Here is a 12,498-nt window from a genome sequence, read left to right as displayed (position 1 = left end):
GGGGCCAGGTCCATATATGGCCATATACTAATGATATGCAGAATCTCCATTTATGCCCATAAAAGGACTGACAAACAGACATCCCCATATCAGTGCCACGTACACTCTAGAGGTGAGCGTCACGGAGCGGCCTGAACTTCTAGTATCTTACAATTACATCACTCAGGGACAGGGTTACAAACATACCAAACACAACACAACCACAGGGCCTACAGTGTACATTCATGTGGAGGCGGCAGCTGCATGGTCACTACAGTAACATCATTGACTGACTGCTGAATGAACTAGCAGGATTCCTCCTCTTGTGTTTTCATAATTGTTCTTTCAGAACATCCCCTTAAAATTAAGTGTGCACGCGCACGCGCACACGCACACACACACACACACACACACACACACACACACACACACACACACGCAAACTAAAAGTGCGATTGGTTCAGTGACCTCTCACTCCCTGAGGCTTTTTGTGCAATCCTTTAAGCATCATTGTAAAATCATTGTAAAAAAGGTGTTAATCAGAGTGGTACAACACAAGGGTTAGGGTTAGTCCCCCCATTTATTCTTCATAGCTATTAGAATGCTATAAATGTTATTGTGTGAATGAATGAGTTGTGTTGATTTTATATGATTGACTCCATTTTGATTTTGAACACTATATAGATATGATATATATTTTTAATTATCATTTTATCTCTTTATTCTTTTGCGTTTGCATACAAGACATTCTTCTTAAACCCAACCTACCCTGCCCCACTATTTTACCCTTTCTACCATTTCCACCCTTGTATTGTCTTGGGTATATGCAAAGTAATGTATCTGATGTATTCTGTTTCTGTAATATGATAGGTTTGTTTACATTAGTAATGTTTGTAAACATTGGAGTAAATTACCTAGTCCAGTACACCTATAGGCTATACAGGCTTATCAAACTCTTTAAGAAAGTTTGTGAATTTAAGCTAATCTTATTCACATTGAATTAACCCCTGAGTTCTCGGATCTAATGATAGACATTAATCAGGTTATGATTTCTATGCAAAGATCTTATTTAAACAGCTGAGCTTAGGGAGTTATATGCAGGGGGTGATTAGAAAGACACAATTACATGGTTACGGCATGTGTTGTTTACCATTGCTTAACAAGCTTTCTCATGTTTCTCTGTGATGTTTACGATTTGGTGACACACTAATCTATTCTTCTCTAATCTTTTCTGAGAGGATTGGCTCTGGCTATATGATGTAGTGAAAGACTAAATATACCTGTTAAGACTAAGAGTTAGGACAGGTGGAATAAGATGGAGACAAGCTGCTCTGGAAAGTAAGAACATAACAAGAGCATTCCCGATCATCAGGGGCGGATTAACCCGTCGTTGTTGTGCCCTGTGCTTCAACCCGTTGTGTTGTTGTATTGTTCTATTCAGACTTGCAATAGACTAGAGCTGGGGCCAGTTCATTTTAAAAAGACATGTGCTGGGTGAAGGCTACTCGTCTCTCATTCTGTTCAGAGTCCTCCGCTTCGTATTGATCCTCAGACACTTCCTGCCGGAAGGATGAATCAAGAGCCCCCAGGGGGATGGGAGCCCGGAGCCGCTCCAAACTCCTGTTCACCCCCCAGGGGGATGGGAGCCGCTCCAAACTCCTGTTCACCCCCCAGGGGGATGGAAGCCGCTCCAAACTCCTGTTCACCCCCCAGGGGGATGGGAGCCGCTCCAAACTCCTGTTCACCCCCCAGGGGGATGGAAGCCGCTCCAAACTCCTGTTCACCCCCCAGGGGGATGGAAGCCGCTCCAAACTCCTGTTCACCCCCCAGGGGGATGGGAGCCGCTCCAAACTCCTGTTCACCCCCCACAGGGATGGGAGCCGCTCCAAACTACTGTTCACCCCCCAAGGGGATGGAAGCCGCTCCAAACTCCTGTTCACCCCCCACAGGGATGGAAGCCGCTCCAAACTCCTGTTCACCCCCCACAGGGATGGAAGCCGCTCCAAACTCCTGTTCACCCCCCACAGGGATGGGAGCCGCTCCAAACTCCTGTTCACCCCCCAGGGGGATGGAAGCCGCTCCAAACTCCTGTTCACCCCCCAGGGGGATGGAAGCCGCTCCAAACTCCTGTTCACCCCCCAGGGGGATGGAAGCCGCTCCAAACTCCTGTTCACCCCCCACAGGGATGGAAGCCGCTCCAAACTCCTGTTCACCCCCCACAGGGATGGGAGCCGCTCCAAACTCCTGTTCACCCCCCAGGGGGATGGAAGCCGCTCCAAACTCCTGTTCACCCCCCAGGGGGATGGAAGCCGCTCCAAACTCCTGTTCACCCCCCAGGGGGATGGAAGCCGCTCCAAACTCCTGTTCACCCCCCAGGGGGATGGAAGCCGCTCCAAACTCCTGTTCACCCCCCAGGGGGATGGAAGCCGCTCCAAACTCCTGTTCACCCCCCAGGGGGATGGGAGCCGCTCCAAACTCCTGTTCACCCCCCAGGGGGATGGGAGCCGCTCTAAACTCCTGTTCACCCACCAGGGGGATGGAAGCCGCTCCAAACTCCTGTTCACCCCCCAGGGGGATGGAAGCTGCTCCAAACTCCTGTTCACCCCCCAGGGGGATGGGAGCCGCTCCAAACTCCTGTTCACCCCCCAGGGGGATGGGAGCCGCTCTAAACTCCTGTTCACCCCCCAGGGGGATGGGAGCCGCTCTAAACTACTGTTCACCCCCCAGGGGGATGGAAGCCTGGAGCCGCTCTGAACTACTGTTCACCCCCCAGGGGGATGGAAGCCCGGAGCCGCTCTAAACTACTGTTCACCCCCCAGGGGGATGGAAGCCGCTCCAAACTCCTGTTCACCCACCAGGGGGATGGGGGCCGCTCTAAACTCCTGTTCACCTCCCAGGGGGATGGGAGCCCGGAGCCGCTCCAAACTCCTGTTCACCCCCCAGGGGGATGGGAGCCGCTCCAAACTCCTGTTCACCCCCCAGGGGGATGGGAGCCGCTCCAAACTCCTGTTCACCCCCCAGGGGGATGGGAGCCGCTCTAAACTCCTGTTCACCCACCAGGGGGATGGAAGCCGCTCCAAACTCCTGTTCACCCCCCAGGGGGATGGAAGCCGCTCCAAACTCCTGTTCACCCCCCAGGGGGATGGGAGCCGCTCCAAACTCCTGTTCACCCCCCAGGGGGATGGGAGCCGCTCCAAACTCCTGTTCACCCCCCAGGGGGATGGGAGCCGCTCCAAACTCCTGTTCACCCCCCAGGGGGATGGGAGCCGCTCTAAACTCCTGTTCACCCACCAGGGGGATGGAAGCCGCTCCAAACTCCTGTTCACCCCCCAGGGGGATGGAAGCCGCTCCAAACTCCTGTTCACCCCCCAGGGGGATGGGAGCCGCTCCAAACTCCTGTTCACCCCCCAGGGGGATGGGAGCCGCTCTAAACTCCTGTTCACCCCCCAGGGGGATGGGAGCCGCTCTAAACTACTGTTCACCCCCCAGGGGGATGGAAGCCTGGAGCCGCTCTGAACTACTGTTCACCCCCCAGGGGGATGGAAGCCCGGAGCCGCTCTAAACTACTGTTCACCCCCCAGGGGGATGGAAGCCGCTCCAAACTCCTGTTCACCCACCAGGGGGATGGGGGCCGCTCTAAACTCCTGTTCACCTCCCAGGGGGATGGGAGCCCGGAGCCGCTCTAAACTACTGTTCACCCCCCAGGGGGATGGAAGCCGCTCTAAACTACTGTTCACCCCCCAGGGGGATGGGAGCCCGGAGCCGCTCTAAACTACTGTTCACCCCCCAGGGGGATGGAAGCCCGGAGCCGCTCTAAACTACTGTTCACCCCCCAGGGGGATGGGAGCCGCTCCAAACTCCTGTTCACCCCCCAGGGGGATGGGAGCCGCTCCAAACTCCTGTTCACCCCCCAGGGGGATGGAAGCCGCTCCAAACTCCTGTTCACCCCCCAGGGGGATGGAAGCCGCTCCAAACTCCTGTTCACCCCCCAGGGGGATGGGAGCCGCTCCAAACTCCTGTTCACCCCCCAGGGGGATGGGAGCCGCTCCAAACTCCTGTTCACCCCCCAGGGGGATGGAAGCCGCTCCAAACTCCTGTTCACCCCCCAGGGGGATGGAAGCCGCTCCAAACTCCTGTTCACCCCCCAGGGGGATGGAAGCCCGGAGCCGCTCTAAACTACTGTTCACCCCCCAGGGGGATGGAAGCCCGGAGCCGCTCTAAACTACTGTTCACCCCCCAGGGGGATGGAAGCCGCTCCAAACTCCTGTTCACCCCCCAGGAGGATGGGAGCCGCTCTAAACTCCTGTTCACCCCCCAGGAGGATGGGAGCCGCTCCAAACTCCTGTTCACCCCCCAGGAGGATGGGAGCCGCTCTAAAATCCTGTTCACCCCCCAGGGGGATGGAAGCTGCTCCAAACTCCTGTTCACCCCCCAGGGGGATGGAAGCCGCTCCAAACTCCTGTTCACCCCCCAGGAGGATGGGAGCCGCTCTAAACTCCTGTTCACCCCCCAGGGGGATGGGAGCCGCTCCAAACTCCTGTTCACCCCCCAAGGGGATGGAAGCCGCTCCAAACTCCTGTTCACCTCCCAGGGGGATGGGAGCCGCTCCAAACTCCTGTTCACCCACCAGGGGGATGGGAGCCGCTCCAAACTCCTGTTCACCCCCCAGGGGGATGGAAGCCGCTCCAAACTCCTGTTCACCCCCCAGGGGGATGGGAGCCGCTCCAAACTCCTGTTCACCCACCAGGGGGATGGGAGCCGCTCCAAACTCCTGTTCACCCCCCAGGGGGATGGAAGCCGCTCCAAACTCCTGTTCACCTCCCAGGGGGATGGAAGCCGCTCCAAACTCCTGTTCACCTCCCAGGGGGATGGGAGCCGCTCCAAACTCCTGTTCACCCCCCAGGGGGATGGAAGCCGCTCCAAACTCCTGATCACCCCCCAGGGGGATGGAAGCCGCTCCAAACTCCTGTTCACCCCCCAAGGGGATGGAAGCCGCTCCAAACTCCTGATCAGCAACTCAACATAGCAAAATCCGTTTATTTAACTGAGTGTAAAAAATGGAACCTTACAGTGTGCAGTCTCTTCCCCTTTGTGTTGCACTAATTCACTTTATCCTCCATCCACTATTAAAGGTAGTGCAAGTGATATCTTTTCGTTAAAACAAAAAGTTTTTGGTTAAAAGGTTAAATAACTATATTCTGATAGTAATCATTGCTATAGTGTTTGTTCAGTAACAGGGGTCTCTCTGTCTCTCCAGCTCTTTAATAAACAGAAAATACATTTTCAGGTACTAGGTGACAAAATCTCAGCAAATCAGGAGAGAGTAGCAATATATGAGCTTAATTTTCATAGTGTTCCAGTTCCAATTTTGTCTGCTCGTTTCTTTGTGTCATCACTTACAAATACAATTCCACTTTTTTAATCTGTATCCTGACTGCGTTCTCTATCCATGGATAAAATTAGTATCCAAGTTTCACTTTCTTAAAATGCATTTTCTGTTTAATACAATGCTGGAGAGACATGGAGACTCCTGTTGCTGAACAAACACTCTATGGTCTATATCACAATATAGAGCTTTGTAACACTTATTTTAACCAAAACAAAATCACTTACACTACACTATTTCATCATTTCATCACAATCCAGGTTCAGTTACTAAAGGTTTAAATTCAAACTAAACTACAAAATAAGTAAAATAAAATAACAATCTTATAGACGCAGCTACTCCAACTTAAATACCAAAAGCATAACAAAACGCACAAAAGATGGTCTTATAGGCGGTGGGCATCATTGATCAGGAGGACTTTGGCCACATAGACTGTAGCGGTGCGAGAGCAGTGGGCGGAGGGATGAAACGGAGATGGAGATAGGCTGAGCAGTGGGCGGAGGGATGAAACGGAGATGGAGATAGGCTGGCTTTTGAGTTGATTTCCTATGAACCTAAAGTGGTTGAAATGGAGATTAGTCTCCTGGGTGTTGTTTTGAGGATGTTTGAGGATCAATGCGTCAGCAGGAACAGAAAGTGTCATGCGACAAAGTTAACCTTTAATAAGCACCTCACTGTATCCTTACCATGCAGTACTCCATTTATTGATAGCACATCAGTGAGCTGGATGCAATCCTACCTGGAGGGGAGAGAACAGATGGTGGAGGTGAACGGAACACTGTCCCCCCTCCCAGTGAGCTGTGGCGTTCCACAAGGAAGCATACTAGGGCCTTTACTGTTCCTAATATATGTAAACGACATGACATCAGCTTGTGACTGCAACTTGTTCCTGTTCGCAGATGACTCAGCACTGCTGGTCTCGGACAGGAACAAACTGCAGGTTGAAAAGACCCTCAGCTCTGAACTCAGTAGAATCTGCACCTGGCTCGCTGATAACAAACTATCCTTACACCTGGGAAAAACTGAATCCATTCTCTTCGGATCAAATAGTAATCTCAGCAAGGCAGATGGCTTCTTGGTTAGAGTGGGTAACAATATTATCACACAAAAAGATGAAATTACCTACCTAGGTTCCATCCTGGAGGCTAATCTTTCTGGTGATAAAATGGCCACCAACGTAATCAAAAAAGTCAATCAAAGAACAAGATTCCTTTACAGGATCCCCTCACTGGTCAACAAAAACACCTTGAAGACCTTAACAGGAGCCCTCGTACAAGGTTTGTTCGACTATGCATGCACCTCTTGGTACCACAGCACCTCAAAGGCCCTTAAAACAAGGCTCCAGACCTCCAAAAACAAACTGGTCAGGCTCCTACTTGGCCTCACCCCCCGAACCCACCTCACCCCTGCCCACTTTGACAGGCTGGAATGGCTTAGGGTCGACGACAGAGTACAGCATCTTGTAATGGGTCTGGTCCACAAGATTCGATACACCACCAAGATACCCATGTACCTGTCTAAATACTTCCTTAATGTTAACGAAGTCCACACCCACAACACCAGAGGGAGTGCAACAAACCATGTACAACCCCCCACCCCTTTTTCCCCTCACTGTATATGTTTCTTTTCCCTTTTTACCTCCTTTTATGATGAATTCCTGTTCTGTTCTTTGGCTATATAGAAGTGTCTATTTGTACGTCTCTAAATGTTTTGATGAATTGAACAAGGTGGACCCTCTTGTAAACAAGTGTAATGCTTTATTGGGTCGTCCACTCACAGTTAACAGTCTTTGTATTGAGTTGTGCTTGAAATGTACTGTAATTCTGCAAACTGTTAATAAATATTCCAATAAATCAATAAATCAATCAATCAAAGTGTACATGGCAAACAGTCCCAGCCATGGTATTATTCAACATGCACTAGATCTAACCCTTATTATATTGTATGAAGCGGGAGAATAGGAGATGGTTTCCACCGAGAGAACAGAAGATCACAAGTCTAAAAGACTCTTAGCATTAGCATCCTCCTCCTCAAGGAGATTATTCTTGTGGATTGAAGACTGCTGTTTTCAGGCCCTGTGGGAAGCAACCTGAGAGAAGAGATGTTTTGACAATTTGTACTAGATCTGAGGCTATGCAATTGGAGACATTTAATTGGCACAATATGATGAAGGTTGCAGGAGGAGGATATTGTATGATGACGTCTAAATCTTCCTGATCTATCAGATTAAATTTGGTATTTGAATTAGTTTTAGTCAGACACATGCACCCAATGTGGATTTGCTGTTGGTGAAGGAGGCAAATTCATTGCAGACTCTGGGGGATAAATGTTCAGAGGCTACTGAAACAGGGGGGTTGTTAGCTTTTTGAGGGTATCAAACAAAGCACATTCATTATTCTTGTTCATGGCAATGAGAAGAAAGATTGCCTTGTATTTTTCAGTTCTTTATAGATGTTATAATTAACATGGAGATAGATTTGTTTTACACTTCCTGCGTTCAGATTTTTGTCTCTTTTACCTATTTTATCTATGGCATTTCTCCATCTAATTTTAAACAGACGTCAGGTTTGGAAGAGAATAAAGAATACAAATCTTGCTGGTGTTATATATACCATTTTCATGTGACCACATCTTGAGTTAAATCGTAGTTATCAAGAACACAACTCAGTTCTTTAGTCTCTGTGGCGTGTCCTGGAGTTTGGAAACATGGGCGTTAAAGTCATCTATTCTACTGAACAGTGGACATGACACTACTATGTCGCAGGGACTTACCGGTACCTGTTGGTTTATTGGTTAAAGAGATCCAATTATTATACCCAGTTGATCATATTATTATTTAAATCATTAATGTTAAATAAAGAGCCATTTATTTAAAGGCATAATGTGATTAAATACAATTGTATTATACATTTCGAATATATCAGGATATTGATTCATCCATGTTTAACCTTTAATCTATATGACCAAAGGATGACGAATACACTGTATGCCCATATTTCCGTAACTGTGTTTTCCCAAAACAGCATCTAAAGCTCCTCTGATATGAGCCGGTTGATAAGAAATCTAAAAATGAACACTCAGCTGTTAAGCAAGGAAAAAGGGAGTACCAGAGGAGAGGTCAAGGGGCCTCTCTACATCACGCAGTTCCATATTTTCTATATGTTGTATGGTTCGTCTATGCTTTGTCCTGCAGGCTAAACTCTCTGACTAAACTGACCATCGCATAACCCCGAGGAAAAGCAGAAGTATCGAGGGGAACATACAGAATTCTACATCTGGAATTCACCTATTTGACATCTTGTTAATGTATAAAATGGGCAGGGAAAGCTTTGACCAGTGACTTCATGAACTGTCACTTGGTGATTGTACTTAAATCTGCAAGGGAGAGAATTCTGACACCCATGAGATCTCATGTAGTACATTTCATTCTATTATTCAATCTGTAATACTTTTAACTTTATGCAATTTGATTAAATACATGTTAAATCCTTAATACCTTTGTCCGTTCTTAAACTTCACCAATTAAAGGACGCGCAGAGATAGCGTGCTCCAAGAGGGTTTTTCTAAAGTATCTCACTGCACAATTTGTTTTGTTATTATCGAGAGCTATCTCCAACATACCCTCAATCCAACCCTTGATGCAGAGTGTCAAGCAAGGAGGCATTGTGTGCCATTTTATAGTCTTCGGTTTGACTCTGCCGGGGTTTGAACCTGCTACCTACCAGTCTGAAGTCAGACAGACAGACACTCTAACCTCAAGGTTTGAACCTGCTACCTACCAGTCTGAAGTCAGACAGACAGCCAGACACTCTAACCTCAAGGCCACTGAGCAATTTACAATGGTGTCTCTCTGAAAATAAATAATTTCCACTTAAATATCTTTGTGGGGTGACATTAAATGATGAAGTACGTTTAGTGACTTAAGTGTGTGTCTCGTGCACACACGAGTCACGACACACGCACGCACGTGTGTGTTTTGTGCAACCCCTGTACCTGATGATTGAACTCCCTGGACAGAGCTGGCAAGAAAACTGTGCACGATATTTATGATGATGTTATCTGAGCCCCCCTGGGGGCGGGGCAGGGCCCAAAATAGAACTGCATCAGCATCACTGTAAACAACACATGGGGCGGGCCCAGCGGGGGCTGAGGTTTGGGGACAGATAGTGTTTGAATGCATACAAATGTGAGTTGACAAAGTAAACTCAAATGCTAATTATTCATATATTAGACACCACAAGGAAGATACATGTGCATATCTAATTACCAAAGAATCAGCTTAATTCACAAATAACTTTTGAGTGACAATGCAGCCAAGCCTGACACTTGTGAATGAATACCGTATATCCATGATGCAGAATGGCACTCACCTCCCATCCCCTTTTCTCAGAGAGACACACACACACATACAGAGACAGACAAGGATGGTGAGTCTCTCCGTCTCCAAGAGGGGTGGATGTGGTAGGCAGCAGCAGCATATGCAGGGGGGCTCTTGGGAAGGGGTAGAGGTGCACTGTGTTTCCATGAGGAATCTGGATTGGCTGAGCTGGAATCACATGTTTGACTGATTCAACCAGACACTGTCAGAGCGAATCAGAGTGCAGGAAAGCATTCAGTATAGAGCCACCTGACAGAGGAAGTCTGTTTCCATGGAAACATCCCAGCGAGCACAGACAGAATGGAGGGGTGGAGTGTGTGAGGGCAGGGGCAGACAGAATGGAGGGGTGGAGTGTGTGAGGGCAGAGGCAGACACACTTCTAAAGGGAACTGGAGAGCAGAACATTACGATTTTGACACACACACACACACACACACACACACACACACACACACACACACACACACACACACCCTTATGAGCTGAGGTGCTTAGCAACACAAAGGAAGAGGAAGAGATCTTGAATGGGGGTTTAGTTCAGTGAATGAATGAGACTGAACAGACTGTGGGAAATTCATGATGCTTCTGAATGGGAAGGACGTATGGAGAGACATTCTTGTCTGCCAAATTCACGCAGCCTTAATCTTAACAGGATTCATATAGAAGAGCTTTACATAACTCTTCTCTTAACAAAGGCACAGAAGCTCCATTGAAAAACAACCAGTCTCTCATTTCATTCATTCAGCAAAAATAATCTGCATGAATGATTCCAGCAGCCTGTATTGCCAGTCTGGGATGATGATGTTTGGAGTAGATTGACTCAGTAGCGCATCAGCTGCAGTGATGATGTTTGGAGTAGATTGACTCAGTAGGAGTAGAGCATCAGCTGCAGTGTGTTTGGAGTAGATTGACTCAGCTGATGCTCTACTGAGTAGAGCATCAGCTGATTATGTTTGGAGTAGATTGACTCAGTAGAGCATCAGCTGCAGTGATTGGAGTAGATTGACTCAGTAGAGCATCAGTTGCAGTGCGTGGGGAAGACTAATTAACATCCTTCATAGCTCGTAACATAGGCAATTTTTTAAATATATATATTTGTCAATTGTAACTTTATACTCACTTATATTTTTCAATTCATTCTTGCATTACATACTCATTTATATTTTTCAATTAATTCTTTCTTTGTAATGTCATGTCAATGTCAATCACATGATTGACATTGACATGACTGATTGGCTATTGTATGCTCCAAAATGACTCAATAAATCATATAGTGTCTAGAAAAATAAGTAGGCCTACTTGTCTTTCATATTTAGTTGTTCTATAACTTAGCCATTGAATTCTCACAGTACCAGATAATGTATGTGTTCTATACATTCTATACCCCCCCCCCCCCCCCACCCCACACACACACATGCACCCAAAATGTGTTTGGTACCCCTAAAAAAAGCGAGAAAAATAAACTGTGCCCCCCCCCCCCCCCCCCCCCCCCCACACCCCCTGCTGGGAGAGCCTAAAATCGCCTATGGCTCGTAAATCATATTCACAACCTCAGTAATAACTTAAGCAATGAAACTTGAAAAGCTGTCAGTTCCTGCAACAGAGTTCAATGAATCCAATACATAGACTAGGAGCGAGGAAGCTAAACAGAGGGACACATACATAGGTAACAACATAGAGACCACTGGTGATATTGCAGGCAGAGACTGAGGGAGGGAAGTCAGCAAGATTCAGTTAATATATTTATTAAAAAACATAACTCGTCTCTAGTGCCCTCTACTGTATATGTGATGCAAATTAAAACATTGCACTGTGGCATGACCATGGTAGAAGTTTAGTTTAGTCAGAATTACAATTCAAGATTTCCTTTCTTTAGGAGAAACATAGGGTTAACATGGCAGACAGACTCAGTTATTTATGGTATGACTAATGACTAATGATATCCAGGGTCTCTCCCATCAGTTCACCTTCATCCCAGGATGAACTCATCTACTGCAGTGAAAAGGGGGGGAAAACATCAAGCCATTACACTCACTTAAGATCTTTGTTTCTTTCTCCTCTGATGGAAGTTGTTAATATTTATCGATCTTTCTGTGGACAACAGCAGGGGGAGGAGCTGGGGCTGATGATATTTAACTGGGAAGCAGGGACAAGAGAGAAGGTGTGTGGGTGTGTGTGTGTGGGGGGGGGGGGGGGGTCACTGGCAGGTACAAGGGATGTGTGTGTGTGAGTGTAGGGCTGTAGGCGTAGGCTAACAGAAGTAACGGTGGGGTGAAAGGTGAATGGAGCTCTGGAGGATATAATGAAAGAGTAAACTGTACCGATAAAGCCTAGTAGAGGGTCTGTTCTGACTGCAGGATAAATGGGGTTAGGCTGGGGCTTCTGGAGGAAGAGAGAGAGAGAGAGAGACTTGTGGTCTGCCTCTCTGTCTCGTTACTTTTTAATGGCTGACTGAGAGGCTATATGCACCGAGGAGTTCTTTAAGGGGAGTCCACTCATGAATAGATCCTATCCACTCATGAATAGGATCTAGTTGGGTCATACAGCAGTCACACAGCCAGTCAGCACTGGGACCACTATGACGCCACCCAGTAATAATCACGTTCTTCACCACTATCTGCTTCTCAATCCAGACTGATGATAGTGTTACTTAGGTGAATAGTACATCCTGTGTCAGTCAATATTGAACTTTGTCTAGTATGTATAATAGTATACAAACCTATATAGAATCTGGAAAGAAAAGTAAACAAGAGGA

Source organism: Electrona antarctica, assembly GCF_951216825.1.
Source record: "Electrona antarctica genome assembly, chromosome: 11".
In the NCBI taxonomy this organism is placed as follows: domain Eukaryota; kingdom Metazoa; phylum Chordata; class Actinopteri; order Myctophiformes; family Myctophidae; genus Electrona; species Electrona antarctica.
Note: the sequence above shows the minus strand (reverse complement) of the source record.